General features: G+C 36.7%; 1 long non-coding RNA gene across 1 annotated transcript; it reads left to right on the top strand.

Annotated features, from left to right (window-relative positions):
- The first annotated feature begins 1,743 nt into the window (after positions 1–1,743).
- Positions 1,744–7,427, top strand: LOC309619408. The gene is made up of 2 exons (XR_014238935.1): positions 1,744–6,711; positions 7,016–7,427. It is a non-coding gene; the product is annotated as an uncharacterized lncRNA (long non-coding RNA).
- Positions 7,428–26,902: the final 19,475 nt, after the last annotated feature.

Raw genomic sequence — 26,902 nt, 5'->3', positions numbered from 1 at the left:
CTGATATTACAGTGTTAAGTGAAAAGTCACAATAGAAATTTTTATATATACCATTTTTCAACTGTGAAAAATATTCAGAGACAGAAGTTTGAAAGAAACACATCAAAATACATCACAATGTTGATTTCTTATGTAAAGAGAAGTTTTTCTACCTGTTCTTTGAACTTTCATGTACTTATTACTATAACATATATTCCCTTCATAATCAGAAAACAACTTATAAAAAATAATATAGGCATAATTTAATCTCAGATGAATTGACACCTTAGGGAAATTTTTTAAACTTTTGTCATTTAAAGATTAGATCTCAGAAAAATTAAACTTTCTAATACTGAAACTAAAGTCTTAGCAATGAATCAAAAAGATTTTTTTTTGGCTGAGTTATTCCTCCTATATACCAGTTGATCTGATAATAAGACTCTGAAAGTCTTTGAAACTTCTATATCAAAAGCATCTTTGCACTTCCTAAATCAGCCTGAAATTTGAAGAAAACATGTTGGTGATTTTTAAAAATGTACTGAAGTATGTATGACCTTTAAAATGCTTGCTATGGGCATCTGACATTTGAGTAATATATCACTGTGATGTGTCATCCAGAGAAGTCATCCTTGAGAGATCACTTACAAAACATTGAGTAGCTTCTCTAATAATATGCTGCTTGAATATATCGTTCAGAAAACTGATAGCTGGAGAAGGAATTTTCCAGAAGAACCTCTAAGAATCTCATGAGGAAAAAAAAATACGGTGTAATTTTAAATTATAAATTATCTTAAGAGGGAGGGATGAGACATTGGCATGAATGTGTATAGCGTATAGGGGATACTTGATAATATAAAGAATATCCACCATGGAAGCATGGCTCTGAAAAGGGAACTTAAGGCATGACTCTCAACTGAGTAGAAAGTATTCCAAGTAGAGGAGAAACAGTTATGAGTAGAAAGGAATTGCATTGCTACCTAACCCATTTTAGTCTGAATATACCCAGTTGACAGAAGTTATTCCTTAAAAAAAAGGCAGTCAGTTTTGCATCTTGATCCACACTGTTTCTCATGCAGGACAATAAAGATACTGCAATGACTGAGAAATAATATCTTTTTCTAAGTGGATTAAATGTGGGGAAAATAACTTCCAAAGTTAATATAGATTATATTTATAAGATCATATGTCATAAGTGGGAAACCAATTTGACTACATAAACTATTCTTAGAAACAACAAATCAATTAGTATAGATAATTTTTAATATGAGACCTTGATATATATCTATATTATAATATTTATATATATAATGTATATAAAATATGTATAAGCATATATAAAACATAAATTTATATAGCTCTATATACATAAACATATATAAAATATATTAAAATATAAATATTATATAAAATGTTTATAGATATATACATGTATAATATATGTATATATTATATGTGTGTTGCCCCCCCCCAATATCATGTCCTGAGAAGTGACAAGCTAGCAGAATCCAACAATTCATGTAACTATTTGTGGCTCCACTAATAGCTGTCTATCCACAAGGACACAATGGGAAGAAAAGAGGAGGCCTTTTCCTTTTCCAGAGGTAACTGGAAAGAGTCCCAGTCATTGCCAAGACTCTTGTCTCTGCTTCTTTCTGCCTGGGTTCCTTTCTGACTGCAGACTGGCTTCCTCACATTGTGGACAGCACGGAATCCAGTCGTCCCCAAGCCTCCCCCAGATGTCCCGCTGCCAGGTTTAATCTCCCCCCTTAGTTTTAATATTCAAATTCACGGGAAGGATTCATACTGGCCCAAATATTGTCACATATCCCTCTCTGAATTCATCATCTGTGGTATCTGAACCAAATTGGCCCAAAGTAAGGCTCTGGAATATTTTATTTGTAAATAAAACCAAACTAAGTATTGTAAACACCAAAGGAAATATAACAAGTGTTTCTGTTGAGAGTTCTTGCCCATCCCATTCAAATATTATGGTTTTTCAGAGCTCGTGTAGCTTTCATAATAGCCTCTTCACCTGTAAAAGCCAGATCCCAAAAGTATGTTACAGCCCAAATTGAGTGCACATTTCGCTAAAAATTGAGACTCAAGAGAGGTGTTACTGGACTTTCCGCCGTATTCTTGTTACATACCTTATGATTAAAGTTTTTATTTTGAGATTATTATAGAGTCATATGCGTTTGTCAGAAATGATACAGAAAGATCACATGGGCACTTTATCCAGATACCCAGTGAAACTCTTGCAGCACTCTGTACTACAATATCGCAATCGTTGACACAGTCAAAACACAGCACTTTCATCACCACCAGCCCTTTCAAAGCCACTTCCTCTCCCCCAGCAACACCTGGCAATTACTGGACTCTTCATCATTTCTGTATCTTTGTTGTTTCAAGAATGTTATATAAGTGGAATCACATGCTATGTAACTTTGGGGATTGACTTTTTTCACTCAGCATAATTTTCTTGAGACTCCTCCAAGTTTTTGCATATATTGCTATTTGTTCCCTTTTACTGTTGAGTAGTGTTCCATGGTGTGGATACTCCACACTTTGTTTAGCAATTTAACCAATGAAGGACATTTGGGTGGTTTCCAGTTTGTATATATTACAGATAAAGCTTCTATAAACATTTGTGCAGTTTTTTATGTGAACACAAGTTTTTCATTTCCCTGGGATAAATGCCCAAGTGTACAAAAGCTGGATCATATGGTACCTGCCTATTTACTTTTATAAGAAACTGCCAAACTATTTTCCAAAGTGACAGTAGCATTTTATTTTCCCTCTAGCAGTATACGAGTGATCCAGTTTTTCTGCATCTCTATCAGCATTTGTTACCTTTTTTCTTTAATTTTAGTCATTCTGATAGGTACACAGTCAATGAGGAGTATTTCATTGTCATTCCAATTTGTATTTCTCTAATGACTAATGATGTTAACCATATTTCCATGTGCTTATTTGCCATCTGTATATCTTCTTGGGTGAAATGAATCTCATGTCTTTTACTCAGTCTCTAATTGAATTTAGTTTTAAGTGTTGGGTTTTGAGAGTCTTTGATATATTCTAGGAATTAGTCCTTTGCTAGATGTGTCATTTGCAAATATTTTCTCCCAGTCTGTAATTTGTCTTTTCATTCTTTTAACAGAGTCTTTCACAGAGCAAAAGTTCTTAATCTTGATAAAGACCAATTTGTCAATTTTCCCTCATGCTTTTTGTGTCAAATCTAAGAATTTTTGACTGAACCCAATGACTTTTCCTTGTTTTTTTCCTAAATGTTTTATAGCTTTACACTTTTCATTTAAGTCCATAATCTATCCTGAGTTAATTTTTGTATATGGTGTGAGGTTTAGGTTGGGTTCTTTTATTTATTTATTTTTGCCTATGGATGCCCAATTGCTCTAGCAGCATTTGTTACACAGGCTATTCTTCCTCCATCAAATTGCTGTTGCACTTTTGTCAAAAGTCAGTTGAGCGTATTTGTGTGGCTCTAGTTCAAGATTCTCAGTTCTGTTTCATTTATCCATGTCTGTCTAACCCTCTGCAAACACTACGCTGTCTTGATATCTGTGGTTATGCTGTAGGCCTTAATACTGGATAGAGTGATCCTCCCACTTTTTTCTTTTCAAGATAGTTTTAGTCACTCTGTGGCTTATTTCTTTCCATACAAATTTTAGAAGAAGCTTTTCTGTGTGTACAAAAATCTTGCTGGGATTTTGATCATGTTAATTTTTTTCAACTTATTTGGAAAAATAAACTCAGAATTTTTCCAAAAGAAGCAAAAGTGGAACACAGATGTTTTTAAATGGAAATTCGTTACCACTCTGTGTAATCAACATGCCCATCGTTAGAAATGCTTTTGTGGATTGAATGTTCCTTGCCTTAATCTCTAAATGTACGCCCTATAACAGAGGCAGGCAAACTTTGGCCCATGCAGCCTCTTTGTAATAAGACTTGTAAGCTAAGAATGGTTTTTTACATTTTGTAAGGGTTGAAAAAACCCTTAATTAAGTGTGTTAATACATGTGAAGAGTATTGCGGTGGTTTAAAGAATAGTCTATGTAAGATGTGTATCCTGGCGATATCATTATTATTTATATGCCACAGTATTCATTGTCAACACGGTCCAAAAATTAGCAACTTATTCATATCACCAAAATCTTAAGGAACCGATTCTTTTGTCGTAGTTTGTACTTGTAACATTTAAATTAAAGAGTGTGAAGTCATTATTCCTTCTAAAGGTATGGGTTAATAAGCTAGCATAGTGTTAAGCACTGTGAGTGGAGGTTATAGTAAAATAACAGAGATCTTACCCTCATGAGGACATTACAAAGGATATCCTTAAAAGTTGTACAGTGACAGACCTGCAAATATTACTCAATATAAATACAAGTAAATAATTTTCTGTAAAATCTAAAAGCTTACGTACTTATAAACAACAATATATTTAAGTAAACATAGCAACATAATGGATTTTTATTACCTATAAAGCAGAAATTGTGAATATGTAAGCAGAAAACTAAAAATAAACTGCTTTACTAATATACAAACTTTAAAAGGTTAGGCTTCTCTTTGCAACATGAAACATTACCCCAAGCTCTGTGCTGCAGAGGTAAATCATGAAACTTTCTGGCACAACGTTATTGCATACAATTTTTATGTAATAGTAGTGAAGTGGACATGCAAAAGAATGTCTTATTTGTTCTCATTAAGTTATCTAAATTGCATTTATATAGAAAAAGACATTTATGACTCTTAGAGGCAAAGTTACACTGAACTGATAAATCACAACTGGAAGGCAACTAAAATTTTTCAGTGCAAGTTAGATTCTCAAAGGTTACCCAACTCAGGCTAAAATGTAGTTGAACACAGGAAAAAGCTTTTCTTTCTGTACTCATATCTTTAGTATAGTTGGTTGCCCCTCAAACTCAGATTTGATACCTATTTTAAGCTTAAGGTCATTACTTGAAAAAGATGAAGTGCTGTGTCTGCTTTATGTAAGAGAAAGGGAAACCTCTTCCCTCAATTTCCCTTCTTAAAACCAGTGTTATGTCTGTTATCCAGTCTTATGTTATATTCAATGTCTTTACGCTAAACACCTGAAAACCTTTCCTCCCCCCAAATCTTTTAATTACTAAAATGTAGGAAATACAAACATATACTAATTAAAAAAATTTTCAAATGAATTTCTCTAAAATTTCCTACAAGAGATTAACCTGTTTGTAAACCAATGAATGAAAGGGCATACCATGTTGTGATACTATAAGATTTCTTCCATTCCAAGTAAGATGATGCATTAGAAGTACCTGAAAGACGTAAATAAAGTTCCTGAAGTGTGATTTTCTATTAATTACATATCCTTTGTCACTATAGTATGTAACTTCTAGAATAATTTGTGTGGTCAGAAGACATGAGGGTGCTGACACTAGCATATAGTCAGAGATAAACCAAATGGAGAGGATGTATAAATCATTGCATATTTTAAGCAGTAATACTCCACTTGAGACACCCTTTGTTATGTGCTTCATAAATACTTCATTAGGGTATAAGAGGAATCCTAACTTCTCTGTATAATAGGAAATACCGCCTTACCTACTAAATTGCTAAACAAAAGTCACTCGATCTGGTTTTGCTTAAGTACAATATATTTAATCCTATACCAGAGACACACCATGTTCACTTTCAAGGCCTCAGGGAGAATAACACATCGAGGAGTACAAATAAAACGTTTCATGGTTTAAATATGCATCACATTTCACTTTGCTTTCAAAATAGCATTGCAGGTTTCTGAACTTGTAAAATGATTTTCTGGCCCATGTCTCTAACAATTTTTAAAAGTAAATTAATATCTCCATTAGACACAATCATTATTGAGCTGAGTTCTCAAGGTTGGTTAGACATTTAATGATGAAAGTTCATTTGACATTTGACCTTAAATGAACTACTGATAGGCATACATTTAGCTAAAAGAAAATTCTGAAGATACCTTTTTTACTGGTAGAAGCATCCTCTTAAACCCTGAGTCTCTAAGAGATTTTTTTCTGTCCCCAAATTGGAGGTAAAATAACTATGCAGTAATTTGTTTGTTGAAACATCTGTATACATTCAGAACCATAAATGCAGAGAAGCATAACGCACAATAATTACAGGCCTGTATTTACATCTGCTTGTGTTAAGACAAAGCATATTGTGCAAGCCAGGGGTAACTACACAGTTTACATTTAACAAGTTATCTCTCAGGCAGCTGTCATTCTGGGTAAGATAAGGGGGCTATGCATCAAATGTAAATTACTTTCCACCTCATCAATCAGAGTCAAAAAGAAATACGTAAAAGTAAACAAAACCACCACAGTGCTCTCCACTCCATATGATTTAAGTCAACAGTTGGCATGAATGCTGAAGGGAAGGAAGGAATTAAAAATACATGCAGCTCATGCTTCATCCCTAGAGAAATAACTTTCAGAAATTTAATTCAATCAACAAAATATTTATCAAGTCCCTACTATGGAGAATGAGAGCAGAACTCCCTGCATTCACAAGGCTACAATCTGTTAAGTGGGGAAGGAAATAGGCTACAGGGTAGAGAAAGGGAAAGAAGGCAGAGAGCTACTATGAGAAATCAAATAAATACATGATGAGATAACACATGCACAACGCCATGAAAATTCAAGGGAAAGAGAGGTCTTGTCCAGTACTCAGAAAGTAATGGCCAGGGCTTCCCTGGTGGCGCAGTGGTTGAGAGTCTGCCTGCCAATGCAGGGGACACGGGTTCGAGCCCTGGTCTGGGAAGATCCCACATGCCGCGGAGCAACTAGGCCCGTGAGCCACAACTACTGAGCCTGCGCGTCTGGAGCCTGTGCTCCGCAACAAGAGAGGCCGCGACAGTGAGAGGCCCGCGCACCGCGATGAAGAGTGGCCCCCACTCGCCGCAACTAGAGAAAGCCCTCGCACAGAAACGAAGACCCAACACAGCCAAAAATAAATAAATTAAAAAAAAAAAAAAAAAGTAATGGCCAAAGATATACAGCTAAATCAGACCCTCAGTCTGAGTTTTAAGAAAATAAAGGTAGTGTGGTATAAAAGACTCGGCCTTTCTTGGGAAAGTCCAATCCCAACATAATTAAATCCCGAACTTCAAACAGTATCAATCAGGACTCCATGGTATGTCTGCTGACCACTGAGTTAATGATTTAGAATGAACAAAACAGGTCTTTCCATCTGGGGATAATAAAACTTACTCCCAAGGAGAGGTCCCTGGCAATTGGCTTGTTAACACTGCTTCAAGATTTTTGGTTTTATGAAATTAAAATTATTGACTAAAAAATAGAAAAATTAGGTGGTGGTGTGATGAATTGGGAGATTGGGATTGACATATATACACTAATATGTATAAAATGGGTAACTACTAAGCTTCTGTATAAAAAAATAAAATTCAAAAATTCAAAAAAAAAAGAAAAATTAATCACCCAGTCATGTATTTATGCATTTGATCATCTACAAACACTGATATAACTAGAGCAAGTTTTCATGAGGATGGAATTAAATCCCACAATCGTATCTCTGTTTAATGACTTTTAATTTCAGAATCACCTAGTACAATCCTCCTTTTACTGAAATTGGTTCTGGGTTTTAAAATTCTCTTTATTGTGTGAGTTGAAGGCGTTCTTTTCTTAAAATTTTATCTTATATTGGAGTACAGTTGATTAACAATGTTGTGTTAGTTTCAGGTGTACAGCAAAGTGATTCAGTTAGACGTATACATGTATCTATTCTTTTTCTGCCAGGCATCTAGCTGAAAATAACTTTCTAAAAATTACAATAAAACAACAGTTGTCTGTATCAGATGGAGTTAGGTTGAGCTACATGTAGCAGAAAGTCAAAATTACAGAGGCATTAATAAAAGAGAAGTTGATTTCTCTCTCATGTGAAATCTAGAGGTAGCAAACCAAGGCCTGGAAAGGCGGCACTGTACAGGGACCCAGGTCCTTCCAGATCATCAGTCTAGGGCCCATGTCCTTATGACCTCAGATGGCAGTGATCACCAGCCAGCACAAGTTCCAGCAAGCTCAAAGGAAAAGGAATACAAGAAAGAGGCGAAGGGCATCTGTAAATTATCTTCCAGAAGCTGCCACACAGCACATTTGCATCCATCTTATTTCATCTTAGATAGAGCTGAGTCACATGGCTACAACAGTTGAACGAGAGCCTAAGAAAGGTAGTTTTTCTTCTGAGTGGCCCTGTGCCAGCTAGAAATCAGGGCTTCTACGAGAATGAAGGGGAAAATGGATATTGATCTCTTCCACACTGGCTGAAAAACATCATAAAACGGCAAACTTTATAGTTCATGGCTTCTTCATAATCAGCTAAAGTGTATTGGCTAAGTTGACAGGGTATTTGGAAATTTTTATCCAGTAATTTCACTCCTGGGAATTCCTGAACAAAAGTAAAATATAGAAAATGCCAAATGCACAAAGAAGTCTATCCCAGTGTTAAAATATGAAAAGTAGGAAAGTTAAATGACCAATAATAGACAAGTAGTTACATAAATATTGACAAATCCATGTAAAGAAATAACATGCAGCAGTGATATATACACTTATGAAGTTTATGTAGACCCAAGGAATGTATTAAATGAAGAAGTATATAAAATGACTGTATACTATTGTTGTAGCAATTCAATAGGACTATATATGCATGGAAAAAGAATTGGGAAGATACACATCAAAATAATACTAATGTCTATTTTGGAGTGGTAGAATTAAGTGTAATTTTTTTCCTTTCTCTTCCAATTTTTTACTTACAGTGCAATTTAATATCAAAATAAAATACAATCCAAATAATGATTAAGGATTTTCCTATTTTTTATATTTTTTCAATCTATAATATACTACTTTTATTTGTATTTCATGATTCTCTCTAGTCATATTTATGTAACTCTCCATTTGTATGTGAAGCTTTGTCATATTAAATATTAACTTTGTCACTTGACATGACTTAAATTTATAATTATAGAACTTTGACTTATACATATTGTATTCACTACACTATTCAACCACTATTTAAAGAATTCTATTATTTAGAAATTGATTGTTCCTGATAAATATTTTGAATTTCTGTGATCAAAGGTTTTATGTTTTTAGTGAGATCTATATTTTCTTTGTCTTAAGTGCGATAAGTATACTTTGTAAACATATGAATAATAAATTTTGACAATTGATAGCATACCAACTACTTAAGTTCATGCAAATCATTCATGGGAATTGTTCTATTTATTAGGCACTTACCATGTATTGTTCAGTATTAATGGCTATATGTATTTGGTTTGTATGGAGAAGATGTTTGTAGCCAAAGTAAATCCAGGAAGTGATGAGAACTGTTTAAATAATTCAGAGCAAATGATCACTTTCCTGCTTACTAGACTCCAGACAACCATTTTCTGAGCTGTATGGATACTTGAATGTGTCTTCCAAAAACAGTAAGAAAAAAAAGTCACTCATCTTTTCCATCTTTTCCGAATGACCACCCAACAAAGTGTACTAAAAGTAACATGCCATCAAAGATCAACTAATATTTAATTTTACTGATTTTTTTGTAATTTTCCATGTGATAGTAATAGTATACAGAGAGCAAATTTTGTTTACATTAGAAAAACGATAAAAGAGAAACAAGCAAAAATGACTCAGTTCTAGGTTCAACTTTCTCTTTGTAAGCACGCTGACAAATTTTTATGATTCTAGGAAATTCACACATAGGAGCCTTGTCCCCTATATAAGAGTTCAGGCACTCTGAAGACAACCTACAATGTTCCTAACTACCTACAAAATCTGACCACAAAATCCTTAAATTGAGAGAAGCAGGTTTGTTAGAGGAGCAGAAATTTAGGGGCAAAGTGAATCTATCTAAAAAAAAAAAGATAAGCACTCACATACAATACTATATGCTTGTCACAGACTCAAACAAATAACTTACCTCTATCGAAGAAATGATTGCAAAAATCCCACAAATTTAAGAAAAAATATTCTCAGTGATGTCATTGAATTGATGTGTATTCCTATCTCAGCTGTGTAAGTAATCTCTGTAAGGGCATTTTTACATCCTATTGTTAAAACTGAGAGAAATTTCTCCAGCATTGGCACAAACATCATTAGAGTTACTCATGTAAACAGAGGGTATTCACAGGGGATTTCCTGTCCAATTAGTTAGCCATCTCACACCAAGAAGAGCATATGTGTTATATGTGGGACACAGCCTGACATTATGAATGCATCTCATTGCAGTGCGAATTTTCATGCAGTTCATTTTACAGTCACTCAAATTTTTAACTACGCATTTCAGTAGCGGACTGCTTAAAAGACTCAAGCAGGTTCATAAATGAAAGGTAAGAAGATTTTGGACTGACAGTTTTGCCAAAGGAAGAAAATCTGTAACTATCAGGGAAATATGTTCAAAAATGATACAGCAGGTTAAATTAAAAAGACAGGCCGCTATAAGCAGATATGTGATTATTAGGATTATATTTAATGGGCAGGGAGGAAATGCAGGGAACATAATGATATCAGAGAAGTATGAGAACTGGCTTGTTAATACTTAATGAGGAAAATGGTTATATTCCCCCAAAGTCCTATTATACCCCTTTCAGGGACTCTAATTGATTGGCTGGGTTAGTTAATGAGGTACTGTGAGCTAGTAATTTGAAGCAAAGACCTCTATTCTTATTTTATGATAGCACAGATTGATTGCAGAGTATTCACCGAAGACTGGCAGATGTTTCTGGATGTTTCATATGTTTCATTTTCTATCTAGTGGTGCTGAGATAGTGTTCTATGCTTGGAAAATTGACATTGAATGCTACTTTTAATAGCAAATGCAAAGATGTCTTGAAAATTCTAACTTTATGATAGCCGTACAGTTCCTTACAGTTCCATATTTAGTCTAAAGAGAAAAACTTTTAAGTAAACATACATTTAATAGAAGTCAGAAACTTGTACTAAGTGAGATGAAGAAAATATGGCATGTAGTATCTAAGAAAAATTAGCATAATCTATTTTCCCATTCAAAAATTATAAAACCACAAGTGATGTATTTCTCAGGCAAAGGAAAAATAAAACAGAAATATGATTCCAAGCCATGTCAAGAATTCACAGCTTGTTCAAAAGTGAAAGCTCATTGCTTATTTGTTGATTAGAATACCTCCACAAAAATGTCCTAATAGCAAGTAACCTACTCAGTCTTTGTTGAATATGGCCATACTTTTAATTCACTTGGAGTCTAGTAAAATCCATATGTCTTAGCTCAGTCTGCCATACAAAATCCCATAGACTGAGTGGCTTAACCAACAGAAATGTAGTTCTCACAGCGCTGAAGGGTGGGAAGTTTAAGATCAAGGTGCAGGCCAATTTGCTTCCTGATAAGAGCTCTCTTCCTGGCTTGCAGACTGTCACCTTCTCCCTGTGTCCTCACATGGCTTTTCCTCAGTGGAAACACTAGGGAGTGGAGAGAGAGGAAGCAAGCTCTCTGGCATCTCTTCTTTTATAGCACTAATCCCTTCATGAGGGCCCCATCCTGATGACCTCATCTAACTGTAATTACCTCCCAAAGGCTCCGTTCTCCAAATATCATCACAGTGGGAGTTAAAGCTTCAAAATATGAATTTTGGGGGAATACAAACATTCAGGCCACAATATTATATATTTTCAGAAAGGTGGTTTTTTTTTTTAAAACCTTCACAAAGGAAGGGTTCTTTTTTTGTTTTTTTTAACTTGCTCCAGTTTATTTTTTTTATTTTTAACTTTTTATTTATTTTTGGCTGCATTGGTTCGTTCCTGCTTGCAGGCTTTCTCTCATTGCGGCAAGCAGGGGCTACTCTTCATTGCAGTGCGTGGGCCTCTCGTTGCAGTGGCTTCACTTGTTATGGAGCACGGGCCCTAGGCACATGTGCCACAACTAGTGAGCCCATATGCTTCAGTAGTTGTGGCACACGGGCTCACTAGTTGTGGCACATGGGCTTATTTGCTCTGTGGCATGTGGGATCTTCCCGGACCAGGGATCAAACTCATACCCCCTGCGTTGGCAGGCGGATTCTTAACCACTGCACCACCAGGGAAGTCCCTAGAAAGGTGGTTTGTGACAACTTTAGTTCTAACCCCTTTAGGGTTAGAATGCCTGACTTTAAATTATAGGCTCTTTGTGCTTGCTATGTGGCTGACATATACAAGGTATTCAAAATACATTTGCTATTTAAAATCAATTGCTAATATGAACTATTAAATTTTTCAAAAGAAGAAAGTGTAACACTATTTGTACTGGACATAGAGTTGATAAAGACCGGACATAACATATAGATTGGGTATAGACTTCATTCAGCCTCAGTGAAAACAAGAAACTTGCTTTAATAGAAGCAAGGAACGTAAAGAAGAATAACTTCACTGTCCAGATATTTTTGTTTGTTTGTTTGTTTATAAATTTTTTATTTATTTATTTTTGGCTGCATCTGGTCTTCGTTGCTGCATGCGGGCTTTCTCTAGTTGTGGTGAGCGGGGGATACTCTTCGTTGCGGTGTGCAGGCTTCTCATTGCGGTGGCTTCTCTTGTTGTGGAGCATGGGCTCTAGGTGCGAAGGCTTCAGTAGTTGTGGTGCACAGGCTCAGTAGTTGTGACCCAGGGGCTTAGCTGCTCCGTGGCACGTGAGATCTTCCCGGACCAGGGCTCAAACCCGTGTCCCCTGCATTGGCAGACAGATTCTTAACCACTGCGCCACCAGGGAAGTCCTCCGATGTTTTTTAAACACAAAAATTAAGTGGCTAACTTTCTAACAATTCATCGTGCCTAAGTGTAATATATGTGTTCTTGTACAACATCATTTAGCACTGCAGATAGATATAATACTAATTTTGTTCTCCTTTATAGCTGCTTCAAAAAAATAGTTTTTAATCCACTTTCTTCATTTCTTGACATCACTTGCTGTGTTTATTCTTAGCTTTTTAAATCTGCTTATAATGAAACATATTACAGCAATTAAAAAAAATTTTTTATTGGAGCATAGTTGATTAACAATATTGTGTTAGTTTCAGGTGTACAGCAAAGTGATTCATTTATACATATACATGTACTTATTCTTTTTCAAATTATTTTCCCATTTAGATTATTACAGAATACTGAGCAGAGTTCCCTGTGCTATACAGTAGGTCCTTGTTGGTTACCTATTTTAAATATAGCAGTGTGTACATGTTGATCTCAAACTCCCAGTCTATCCCTCCCCACTGCCCTTCCCCCCTGGTAACCATAAGTTCATTCTCTAAGTCTTACAGCACTTAAATGTAAGTATTATCAATCATTGCTGTATTTCAAAAATACATGGGGAGATACTTTTACTTCTAGAAGTTTCAAAATAAAATGTCGTATTATCTAAGTGCCTGGTGGAGCAGAACCCTCACAGATAAGTAAGCAAATGTAGAAATAACAAGACAGCCTCAGAACCCCAGAACTCAGGTCCTAGGGTTACTGTCATCTGGCAAAACTTCTGGGCCCTGAATAGAATTCTGCTTGCTGTGATGGGACGGGGCAGGACAGTATATGTATACTTTGTTCAGTGCCTTTGGGTGGGGATGCAGCTCAGCAGAATATCACCAATCAATCCCTAAGAGGCTAATACCCTCCCTTTCCCTAAAGCACTGTTCTAGAGTTTTCTGCTAAATCATTAAATTCTATTTCTTCCTAGTCAAGCAGATTAGAAGTTGTCTCATACATCAGATTCCCTTAGAAATAGATTCTGAAAATTTTCCACATAGGGCTTTATTGTTGAGTGCTCTTAGAAACACCTGTGAGTGTTGAGGGCAGCAGGATCCAGCAGAAAGAAAAGTGGACCATGGTGCAGTTGCATTGGAGGCCACAGCCAATCCCTTGTGGGGCTCTCAGCAGCGTTGTGAACTGAAGCAAGGAGATAACCACTGACCAGAATGGGAAATACAGGAAGTGAAGCAGGGTTAGAGCTGAGGGGTAGGGATGACACTGGGATAGTAGTAAGATGTCAAAGTGGAAATTTACAGAAAGCACCTGTAAACATAGGTTGGGAGTTTCAGGGTAAAGTCAGAATTGAAGATACTAATTTGAGAAAATGTGAAGGGATTTTTCAGGGAAAGTTTGAAGAAAAATAGAGTCAAGGGACGGTTGGAGGGCTAATAGCCAAATGGAGAGAATGACTAGGACTCATCAGAAATGGACAAGGAGACTCAGGAGGGAGTGAGGCTGTAGACATCTAGGAAGGTGATATGATAGGACCGGGAAATGGGAGAAAATGTTGTCATCTGGCAAGCAGAATTAGGATTGAAATATGTTCATTTGAACTGAAAATTTAAAAGAAATTTTGACCTCATTGAGGACATTTTGATAGTGTCATGGTGAGTGGAATTAAGATTGTTTGGGATAAAAAATGAAGACATGGGGTAGCAAGTATTTAATTTCAAGAAATTTGGTGCCAGGCAGGAAAAAAAAAAAAATGTCTGCATATAGCAGATAAGCAGTGAGTATTTGTTGAAGAAAATAAAATAGTATATATGCATTAGAACCCAATAGAAAATTTTAAAAGGAAGGAGTTTTCTGAAGTTGGAAAAAAGTATATCCCCTTTAGTTTTGTGTGACTAATCTATTTATCTATCTATCTATAATTTTTTTCTCTTTCTTGGGAGGCTTGGGACTAGATTGCAGTTGATTGCATTTAATTTTTGGCTATCTGGGCTATTCACTTACTGTACAAGGGGCAAAGGCAGAAAAGTGCTATTTAAAAAAAACATTCTTCTTGCAAAAAACAGTATCATTTTTTTATGATGTGATGTCCTAAGAGGGATATTCCATTCTGTGGTGTTCCTGCTCAAAATGCATCCCCTGAATCTCATTATGAGGAAACACCAGACAAACCCAAATTGAGGGACATTGTATAGTATAACTAACATACACTCCTCACAAATGTCAAAGTCAAGAAAAATAAAGGTTGAGGAAACTGTTACAGGTTAAAGAAAATTAAAACAATCTGACAAATATATACAATACATGATGCGGGTTTGGATTCTTCAATGGAAAAAAAATAGCTACAAAAGTCATTTATGGTACAATTGATGATTATTTGGATATGGACTGTAAATTCAATAACATTGTTGTACCGATGCTCAAATTTCTGATTTTGAGAATTGTAGTGTGCTTATGTGAAAGTCTTTGTTCTTAAGAAACACATAATTATTTCAGGGTAAATAGGCACAACATCTCCAGTTTGCTCTCCATTGACTCAGAAAAAAATCACAGATAGATATGGGTCAATAGAGTGAGAGAATGGCAAAGTAAATTGTGCAAAATGGAAATAATTGTTGAATCTGAGTAAAGGATATATGAGATTTTCTTATACTATTCTCGTACCTTTATGTAAATTTGAAATTGTATCCAAGTAGAAAGTTACAAAAAATAATCCTGGGAAATAAAACACAACATTTTATTTCCAAAGGTAAATCTCCATATTGGGAATTCTTATTAAATTCAAAAGATCCCAATGTGCTTCAATAAAGGATACTGCAGAGCAAATGTAAAAACAATTCTGAGGAGAATGGAAAAGGGCTATTTAAAGTTGTAATGGGCAAAGGGAATGTAGAAAGGAGTACATTTCAGGTGAAGAGTGCCTGTGCAGTCTACTGAAACTGTCAAAAAGTAAATTCATGAGACACTTTGTCAGAAGATTCATCCACATAAAAACTGTTCAAACTACCAAAAAGATGAAATGAGATCAGCTCACTGAGTTTATGAACCCAAATGTTTATACTGATGGTCTTTTCAAGGGAGGCACAGTCAGGCATGCTTGTGTTTTCTTTGACTTTGTGGGCTTTGGAAATTGATGCTATTCAACAGTACATTAAAATATCTTAAAGGTTTGAAAAGAGCTAACATGAGAAAAGACACGGAGAGAAACAGAAGTGGTGTTGAATCGCATGGGAATCTCTGTCCAAAAATAAGAAATTGACAGCTTTTCCAAAGATCAGCCTGGAAGGTCACGTTGACAGTACATGGTATTGCTAATGTTCACTGGTGTTCATGGAAGTGTCTTCTTTCATGTATTTAATGTATTTTTATTCTCAAAGACTACAAAGAAGCTGAGGTCAGTTCATTTGTGAACTTGTAGCCACAAATAATAAGTTTGTTATTTTTCAACAATCAACTTCTTCTTAAGCATCCAGGGTCTGCATGGCTATTTGACAAAAGGTAAAGCTTTTGTGAGGACATGACTAAGTCTAATTCAGCAAACGTGGGCCCTGGCACATTGTTGCCAATATTACCACCTTACTTTTGCAAAAAAAGACACAAACACACACACATGCCACTTTCTAGTCACCATCTAATATTGTGTGGACATCACTCCCATGGAATCAAGTGCTATTTAAGTTATTCCTGTCACGGTCCTAAAATGAAATGCCCTCCTTGTATAAATTGTTCAAGAACTAAGGAACAACAGATATTTTATTATACAGACTGCATGAAAATTTATACCCATAGGTATCCTCATATTTTTCTCATGAGTCTTTAAATTTACTACCAAAAGATACATTTTTTGGAATAACCTGGCAGAGGCAATAACATCTGACTTATGTCATAACATTGACTAGTTCCATATGAAGTTCAATCAACAAGTGTGTGTGACTTTATTCTCTCTGGGAACTGGTGTGAGGGTTGGGAAAGCAGAGTTGGTGACAAGTAAATTTAAAAACTAGATCAGCTTTGATTTCATTTTTTGAGAAGATACAATTAGTACTAATGACACTAGAAAATAGTACCTGGTATTTCAAAAGATTTTTAATTCAGTAAATGAAGAAAATGTGGGAGACATCGGTCTTCTTTACTGGCTTGCATACTTTAATAAAGTACAAAGCCAAGATTCAAATGATTTGGCAGGATAATATTTGGATTTTAAATTCCTTATCTAAAAAATTTATACTTAATTGGATGAAAAAAATTTGAACGGTTGCATTTAAACACTTCTAAATCTCATTCCTCAAACATTCTATGATTATCTGATTCATTATATCCTCACTGTCTTTATAAACCTAAATGATTTTTTAAATTCCCAACCGTGGGGAGTGTTGCTTTACACATCATGAAATTATGATGCATTTTTCATGTTTATTCTCTGTCCCTCAATGTTCTAACCGTGCCCCAACCAAAGATGTTATAAGTAATAAGTATCACTTTGGTTGAAAAATTTCAAAATAGTCTTCTTTCACTTATATGAAACAAAGCGTCTAATAAGAGCACTATTTTACCTTTTATTTACTTGAAATTATTGCAGGATTTTTTTTTTTTTTTTTTTTTTTTTTTAACCTACAAGTGTTGACTCCTAGGTAATTCAGGCTGCACTGTAATTTGAGGACAGAAGGGAAAGGAATGTATGTAATGATGCCTTAGGTTTGTTCTTACCAGCTTTTTCTATTACTTTCTCTAGGGAAGGCTGGCAGAATAAAATAGATGTTTTTTCCTGCTGAATTTATGCAGTTGGATCACCCCTGTGTTTCAAAGGCTCTCTCTACCTTTAGTTTTTGGAGAAAAAGTAGCTGTGAATTATCTTGTTATGAAAAGAATTTATTTTATTTTTTAAAAATGAGGTCACTCAATTGTGATTCACAGTTCAATTTAACATTCACATTTTGCATTTATTGTTTATTTATTTTGCATCCAAATTCCAATCTGTTATTACTGATTTTACTGTTGACAGAAAACAATGAAAAAGGTATTAGCTAGGAGTGAAGATATAATTTGGGGGGGCATGTTTTAAAAATCCATGAAAAATCAGTAATAGGATAAAAAAAGGATGTTACTTTATGATCCTATCACAACACAGAGGTATTATTTTCAGATATAAAATTTAACTCTGAAAATTAGTAGCAAGCAAGGTATTCCTATTATTATACTAAATGGTCATGAAATTGCTGGATTACTAACTTCAGAAATTAATGCCCTTTTCTCAAAGATCACATAAGCAGTAAAATATACTCAATCATGGACCAAAACATTGATCATTTTGGAGGCTATCTAGAAAGAATCAGAACATAAATTCCTTGCTGTAAACTGGGGGATATTCAGCTTGGTTTTGTTTACTTGTTTGCTTGTTTGTTTCTGAGACTGCCACCGACCTCATTGCCATGAATTGGGTTCCTAGGCCTTGGACGATATTCTCCAGTACATTTTTCAGAGGCCAGTGAAATGAGCTATTAACACCACCTTTAGCATCTTGTGTTCTCTGATTTCATGCCAGTTTTCTTCCATTAGTATTTCATTTCTGACCTGAATCGACCTGCTGTGTCATAGCCTTCTGTGTGGAAAAGATAATATTTTATGAATGCATTGCATGAGGGTTGAAAAATTCAGAAATAATGATGAGTGCCCAGGGCAAAATTCTGAAGCAGCTGAAGTTCATTTTTAGAAGCTACCCTTCCTCTTTTTAATACCTCTTCCTACTTCTTGGTGTCTTCTGCCCCAGATTCAATCACCCCATACTTTCTTCCTGTAGCTGAGTGAGACTCAGTCTAATACACACACCTCCGAAGTACCCTATTTTCATTTCTTCACTAACGTCAAACAAACCTTTTCTATATGTCATTAATTACTTCTCAGCTGGCTGTCTTTTGGAGAGCAACCTGAAGAAATCATCATCCAAAATCATCTAAAAATATGAATGACTAATAATACCTTAGTCTTCCAATGGTATTTGCCTTTTAAAAATTTCTCTTGGAAAAAGTAAGTCTGAATCCAAATAAATTAATCACTGATGATGTAATCTTAACCAGAACTAAGAGCTGCTATATCTGGGCCAGAAAACTTTTTTTTTTTTCTTAATTTACTTATTTATTTAATTTTTGGCTGTGTTGGGTCTTAGTTTCTGTGCGAGGGCTTTCTCCAGCTGTGGCGAGCGGGGGCCACTCTTCATCGCGGTGCGCGGGCCTCTCACTGTCGCGGCCTCTCCCGTTGCGGAGCACAGGCTCCAGACGTGCAGGCTCAGTAATTGTGGCTCATGGGCTTAGTTGCTCCGCGGCATGTGGGATCCTCCCAGACCAGGGCTCGAACCTGCGTCCCCTGCATTGGCAGGCAGATTCCCAACCACTGCGCCACCAGGGAAGCCCCAACCTTTTGTTTTTAATTTGCTGTCTAAAGTTATACTACTCTCAAGTCCACCTAAATGTGCCTGAGCAAGGCCTAAATTATTATCTCTAAGTATTTTCTTATCAATTGGACCTACAGTTGGTTATCGCATTGCTTGGCTTTGGGAATGCTGAAATATTATATACACATGCAGAAAGATGGCCTTGCACTACATTAAATTAACTCACAAGTATTTTATTGAGTACCATTGTGCACCAGAAACAGTGCTAGAATTTTTAAAGTAAGGATGTAAAAAAGCCAACACCCTAAAAAAGGCTTCTGTTCTCATGGAATTCACAGTCTAGAGAGAAGTCAAGGAGCAAAAATATGCAAGTGCAGCATATCATGTTAAGGAGTATAAAGGAGAGAAAGTGACATTGATGCTGCTTGATGAGAACTGGTATTTGAAGTGTAGGAAGAGAACTCTAGGCAGAGTAATATTTTCATTATTTGGATTATGTAGATATGTTACAAGAAAAAGTCCTTATGAACAGTTTGAAGAAGTCAGTGTCTTAGTCTTCTTGGGCTGCTTTAACAAACATTACATCACCAGCATACATTTATCTATTGCAGTTCTGAAGACTGGAAGTCCAAGATCAGGGTTCCAGCAAGGTCAGGTCTGGTAAAGGCTTTCTTCATAGTTTGCAGACTGCCATCTTCTTGTTCATTGTATCCTCACATGGTGGAGAGAAGGAAGCAAGCAAGCTCTCTCTTGTTTCTTCTTATAAGGGCACTAATCCCATTTATAAGGGCTTCACCCTCATGACCTAATTACCTCCCAAAGGCCTCACCTTCTAATACCATCCAACTGGGGGTTATAATTCAACTTAAGAATTTGCAGGGGACAGAAACATTCATTCTATAATAGTCAGTACTTGCCTTTAGTGGATGCTGTAATGTGCTGCCCAGATCACCCTTCAGGAAAAATGAACTTAGTGCCCAGGTGCTGGGAGTACTACTAACAGATAGTCTTCAGCTAAAGACTGCCTGTTATGGTGCATATGAAATTGGCATGTGTCATGTTAGTGGTTTAAATGCTCTTATGTATGGTTTTAACTCTGTAAGAAAACTTAAAAAGGAAGAGACAAAAAAAAATACCTTATGGAAAAAACTAAAGCAAATTGTTTGTAGGAAACAGTAAGGGTATTCAATTATACAAAAAGATAATGCTTATTAAAAAAAAAACCTGCAACAGCAATAAGAAAAATTGTGTCCCCTCCCAATTCCTTTGTTGAAGCCCTAACCCCCTGTACCTCAGAATGTGACTTTATTTGGAGATAAGGCCTTTAAAAAGATAATTAAGCTTAAATGAGGTTATATGGGTGAGCCCTAATCCAATATGACTGGTGTCCTTATAAGAAGAGGAAATTTGGACACACATAGAGACCCCAGGGATGCACATGCACGAAAGAAGGGCCACATGAAAATAGACATCTGCAAGCCAAGGAGAGAGGGAGGCCTCAGAAGAAACCAAACTGGCCAATATTTTGATCTTGGACTTCTAGCCTCCAGAACTGTGATAAAACAATTTTTTGTTGTTTAATCCACTCCATCTATTGTATTTTGTATGGCAGCCCTAGCAAATTAATGCACTGCCTAAAAATACAATCCCTTCTCATTGGAGTCTCCATCTACTAACTGGTCGATGTGGGGACCATCCCAGGTTCAGAGCTCCCCACGGGGTTTGCTGAGGTCTCTATCAAGACTGCATTGTAGGCCAACATCTCCCTCTTCCCGACTTGGCTTCCCCTCCTTCCCTTCCACTAGTATTGAATGAGAGCACTCTCCCTAATAAACTTCTGAGAAACTGATCCCTAAGCCTTAATTTTCTCTCTGATGACCCCAACCTAGGAGAGCTGGTGGCAGAATTGGTCTGAGAAAGACGACCCTCACATAGAATTTGAGAGCTGGATCACCCCACCCAGCTGGTGATTCTGGAGAGAACCCCATCACTGGTGGTGAATAGAGAAGATAGTCTCTGCCATGGTGTTGGGCTGCACCCCCCAGGCCTGCAAGCCCTGTACTTGCCCATCCTCAAGACCAAGGAAAGAGCCCAGAGTCAGCAACAGAGACATCAATGGTTTAATGTATAGGGAGATCAAATGCATCTGAAGCAGGGTTCTGGAGCAACACCCCACCGTGTGCAGCAGGCTGCAGGCAGGACACGGTGGCAGTCTTTGCTTCTAGGGAGAGGAGGAGGTTATCAGTTTAGGGGGAGTTGACATCAAATTGGCTCATTGGTTACCAGGCAAACCAGCAGAGGTGCACGCCCCTCACAACCCCTTGATAAGCTATCATGGAAGAGATGTTCTGATCTAAAGTTAGAGCAATCATTAGCTGGGCCCAGGGGCAAGTATGTAGGAAGGTCAGTTATGTGAGTAAGGTGTAGGTGAAGCAGGCCCTGACCCAGCAGGGGGATGTACAGAGAGCAAGAGGGCAGCCATCTTGGGTAGCCTGACCATACACATGAGTACCCAGAAATTATTAAAACTTTCACAGAAGGTGAACTGGGACGAGATCACAGTGAAAGAAGATGCACTAGAAGGTAAGATGCAGCAGGCATTTGAGATTAATGATGGGGGTGGAGGAAGGGAGTATAGTAATCTCTCATCCATCCTATCCACAGGGGATTGGTTTCAGGACCCACCACAGATACCAAAATTTGCGGATGCTCAAGTTTCATACTCAGCCCTCTGAATCCGCGGATGCAAAATTCAGGGTTACAGGTGGCCAACTTTAGATTTATTGAAAAAAATCCGTGCATGAGTGGACTTGTGCAGTTTAAACCCATGTTGTTCAAAGGTCAGTTATGCAGAAGTACTACACCTTTTTCGTATATCTCTGCTATTCTTCAGTGGAGATTTTCTACTTCAAGGGGAGGAACATTGGATTAGTTTGTTTTTAATCAACAACTCCATTCTCAAAGGAAAATGACTGCCAATCCTGCTAATCCCCAACCAATATCCAAGGAAATCCTGTGTCATTAAGGAGAGGATGCATTAATATGTGGTATTATTTGCGACCGTACCATAGCACGGGATTCTTGCATCGATTGCAAGAATGATCACAGACAAGAAGCATTGACCTCTCCTGGCTCTCCTCTTACTTTTCTGATAACTTATTTCTAACTGCTTTCACAGCTCTTCACCCATAAACAGCTCTCGATGTTTATGTCTACCCTGGGTAATCTCATCCCATTCTCGTAGGTTCAGTTTCTACATGCCCAGATCTGTATCTTTCACTGACCTCTCTTCTGAGGGCAAGATTCAGATATTCTACTGCTGGCTGAATACATCTAATGGAAAGTCCCATCAGTAATTCAAATTCATCATGTCTAAAAGAAAACTCAGGACTTCTGATCTCTTTTCCAATTTATCTCCAAACTTGCTATCATTCATGTATGGTCTATTTCAGTTAGCAACATTAAACCTCTGAATTATATCTCCGCCATTTTTCTCCGCCTTTCTCTTCTTACCACACCAGCTGTGTCTGTTCTCTGTCCATCCCTCCCTACCTCTCATGTAGAGCATCGCAGAACCCTTCTAACAGGCTACCCTCTCTGCAAATCTCTTCCCTTTCCAGTCCATCCTGAACCTTCAGATATATACACATACCCTGCAAAAGCACCCTTGATGTTTTTACATCACTACAGAGTAAAGTCCAAAGCAGAAGCTGTGACTGACAACACTTTTATAACTGCGTCCAGTTGTGTATCTGATTGTCTTTTGCCATCCTGTGTCAGGCCCCTGCATGCACCTATGAGCCTCTGTGCTTCTACTCCGGGTTTTCTCTCTGCCTGTAGTATTTTTGTCCTTATTCTACACTTGATGAACTCCTTAAATTATAGTTTAAACCTTAAGTTACCACCTCTGTGAAGCCACAGTTCTATACAGGCTTAGTTGTTATCTACACATTCCATCCCATAATACCACACCATTTTGTACTTCCGTGTCATAGAGTACTTGTCATGTTATAATACGTTTATGATCCCCTTACTTACTTATTAGAAAGACAAAGATCATGTCTTACCCATATTTGCATCTGCTCAACTACACTAAAAGACTATTCTTTTTTCCCAATTTTTATAAAGTTGAAACTCTATTTTGAATACTTTTCTTTATCAGACCTTTGCTCTGAAAAATTCTGGGGACCCAGACTTTTCCAGTGTTTTATCATCAGCCGATGGCATTTATCTTCTCTTCCCAGGCTGTCACCTGGGACATCCATACCCCTCAACTGCTTTCCCACAACCTATTCAGCTCCCATCCCCCATGACACGCCACCTGCAAGTTCATTCCAAATACAGTTTGCTGTTTGTGGTACTTAACACCAGATTAAAAAATTAATTTCTTCACGATTACATTCATTACATAAACATATTCTCTCATAAATACGTATTTTGTGGTAAATATATTTCTTGAAATTTTAACAACCTGAAAAAAAATCATAGGAATATTCAATGATGTGCATGTAATAGAAAATGATAATAGAACTCAGCATTTGTATTTCTAATCTTTATAAAGTGAAAGCTGTTTTGACAGACTGTTCCTCTCTTGATTTTTGGTTTCTTCTGAAAATGTTTGTTCATGAATATCAGTCACATCATTTTCAGGGTTGATCTACACTTTTAGCTTAATGTCTTTGTTTTTACAAACAAATTTTTCTGTCTTCGCTTCATCATACTTTTCCTGTAATAAAATTCATTTTTTTCATAGTTCTCTTTAAAGTTTAGCATTAACCACTTTCACATGATTATGTCACAATTAAGGAAATTAAATTTCATACCTCTACCAAAAATAATGTAAATTCAAAATAGAAGTCAATATTACTTTAATCTCTTAAATTATAAACATCTTAAAGCACTTCACAATGTTCAATTTTCTGTTTAGTGATAAGTGTGAAAGTACATTGTCATTTATTATTTTGTATATACCTCTTAAGTATGAACATTTCTAAATATATTTGTCTAGAAACAACACCAAAATTTAATATAAACTTTATCAGTTTATGGAGGAGTATTATTTCAAATAATGCATAAAATACTGGATAATTACAAGAATATTAAGATAGTACATATGTAACTCGAGAATCATAGCCATATTCATATAAACTTATGATAAATTAATAACGTTAAGATTACCAAGCCAAAAAATCTCATCTTACAGTATAATGATTCAAATGTAAGTAAATATAAAACATTAATTCTTATAAAATATGCAAGCATTTCTAACTAGGGCAATGAATGTCTCAAAGTAATTGCTTCATTGTAAATCATTATACAATCATGTATGAATACATGCATAATTTGAGGTTTATAATTACCTTTTAATCGAAATAGTATCTTGATATTTAATTTCTTTTTCAATCTGCATATGCCTAAGGATAGCAGAATGCATTTGAAGAAATTCTACCTAAGGGAGTAGAGCTTCAACTTTATAACAACATGTGAAAAGGTTAATGTGGTACTCTGTGGTTAATTAAAGCAGGGTCCCCGGTAGTCTACTTCTTAATTAGAGGAATGTTCTAAATAAGACATTCATTTTATCTTTTTTTAGTTATACCCATTGGTCGTGGTTTGCCAGCCTAAGGGTTGGAGAATAGATTCTCATCATCCTTCACTCCATGTGCCTTCATGGTCAAGGAGAACTTGCTCTTCATCCACAAACAATGCCCTTCCTCTGCAATCAAATGCTCATCCATCCCAACAAAATCACATGGACCCAGAGCACGTTTGAGAGTCAGGGTGGACATTCATAAATACATCTATGGGAAATTAGCTGGAAGCTTCTTGATAGCACAATTGTGTTCTTACTCATCTCTTTAGCACCCCAGCCCTCATCCTCTGTCCCACAGAAGGCATTATGAAAATATTTATCTCAATTAATTAGATAATATCCTGGTAACACAGCTCAACTCATTTACTTCCACATATAAATACTACCCTCTAAACATACGAACACGCTTTACTTCAGACCCCTTTTCTTAACTCTTAGTGCCATGAATTTGTTGGCCATGTGTCCTGGTTTACCCCTATTATTGTGACATAATTATTAATACTGCTCCCTTTCATTCTCAAAGGTGATCTTGTTTGAACATTGTGATAGGCAGAATAACGTCCCCCCAAAGATGTCCATGCTCTCATTCCTGTAACTTGTATGTTATCTTACATGACAAAGGGATTTTGCAGATGTGACGAAGAGTATAGACCTTGAGAGGCAGAGATTAACCTGGTTTAGCTAGGTGGACCCAACTAGTGCATCCTTGAAAGCAGAGAATCTTTCTTGAGTGAGTCAGAGAGATGTGGCAGAAAAGAAAGGAAGATTCCAAGCATGAGAAGGACTTGGACCATCTTTGCTGGCTTTGAAGATGGGGGACAGGAACAAGAGCCAAGGAATGTGGGTGGCCTCGAGATGCTGGGAACAGGCCTCTGCTCACAGCCAGCAAGGAGAGGGGGCCCTCAGCCTGACAACCTTGAGGAACTGAATTCTGCCAATAACCCAAATGAGCAAGGAAGTCTGTCTCCCCCTAGAAACTCCAAATAGGAATGCAGCCTGATGGCACATTTGATTTTAGCCTGATGAGACCTATGCCATATTTCTGATCTACAGAACTGTAAGGTAAAATAAGTTTGTCTAAGCTACTAAGTGTGTAGTAAATTTTTAGGGCAGTATATTAGCTTGGGCTGGTATAAAAAATACCATAGACTAGGTGTCTTAACAGACATTTATTTCTCACATGTCCAAGATCAAGTCTGGCAGATTTATTTCTTGGTGAGAATTCTCTTCTGGCTTGCAGACAGCCATCTTCTCACTGTGTCCTCTCATGAAGGAGAGAGTGGATCTGGGGTCTCTTTCTCTTCTCATAAGGACAGTAATCCCATCATGAAGACCCCACCCTCATGATCCCCCCTAAACATAGTTATGTCCCAAAGCTCCCATCTCCAAATACCATCACATTGGGGGTTAGGGCTTCAGCATGGGAATTTTGGGGGCACAAACATTCAGCCCCCAATAGGCAGCAGTAGAAAACTAATACAGACATTAATTACATGCTCACTCTGGTCAGGAAGCTGTGTCAGAGCAGTGAATACAAAGCCTGCATAGTAGGAGCCCGAATTATAAACCCACTTCAATTCAAGAGTCAGACTGAGTGCAGGGTGTAGAGAAAGGCTGTCGCTCCATCCTCCGCAGTATCTGTTGCCACACCCTCCAGGATTCCGGAAGAGAATGGGACTGTGTATTTCATATACAGCGAGCTATCAGGTGGTGCTGGTTTTACGCTATTAGAGGTTGAAATTTAATTTCGTCTCTTCAGAAGAGCTAGTTTATAGATACATACAGAATGACCATGTTGACATTTTTGAGAGTATCATAACACAGCTGAATGAATGAGTTATATGAAAGAGGAAAGCACTTAAGTGTTTGAAAAAAGCTGCTTCAGCTGCTGTGGCTTTCCACTGAGCGAGTGCTGCCTTCTGCAACTGCTGTTTCAGGCTCAACTGCTGCTTTGTCTTTCGACATTCCAGAAATCAATTACTTTAGTTTTAACCAGCTTGCTTACTGTTAAGCAGTAAAATCCATTTCTTCAGGAAATCATTTTTCTCCTTAGGGAGAGAAAGTGCACAAGTAATATGAATATACAAAATTGGAAACTGAGTATCAAATTCTCCTATGTTGAAAAAATAATGATAAAAAATTAAAAATTTTTTTCTATGTTGGTAAAACTTATAAGGTCCTGAAGAAAGACGC

The sequence above is a fragment of the Balaenoptera borealis genome (genome assembly GCF_965194805.1).
Source record: "Balaenoptera borealis genome assembly, chromosome: 21".
Lineage (NCBI taxonomy): Eukaryota > Metazoa > Chordata > Mammalia > Artiodactyla > Balaenopteridae > Balaenoptera > Balaenoptera borealis.
Note: the sequence above shows the minus strand (reverse complement) of the source record. Positions and strands in the feature narration are given on the sequence as shown.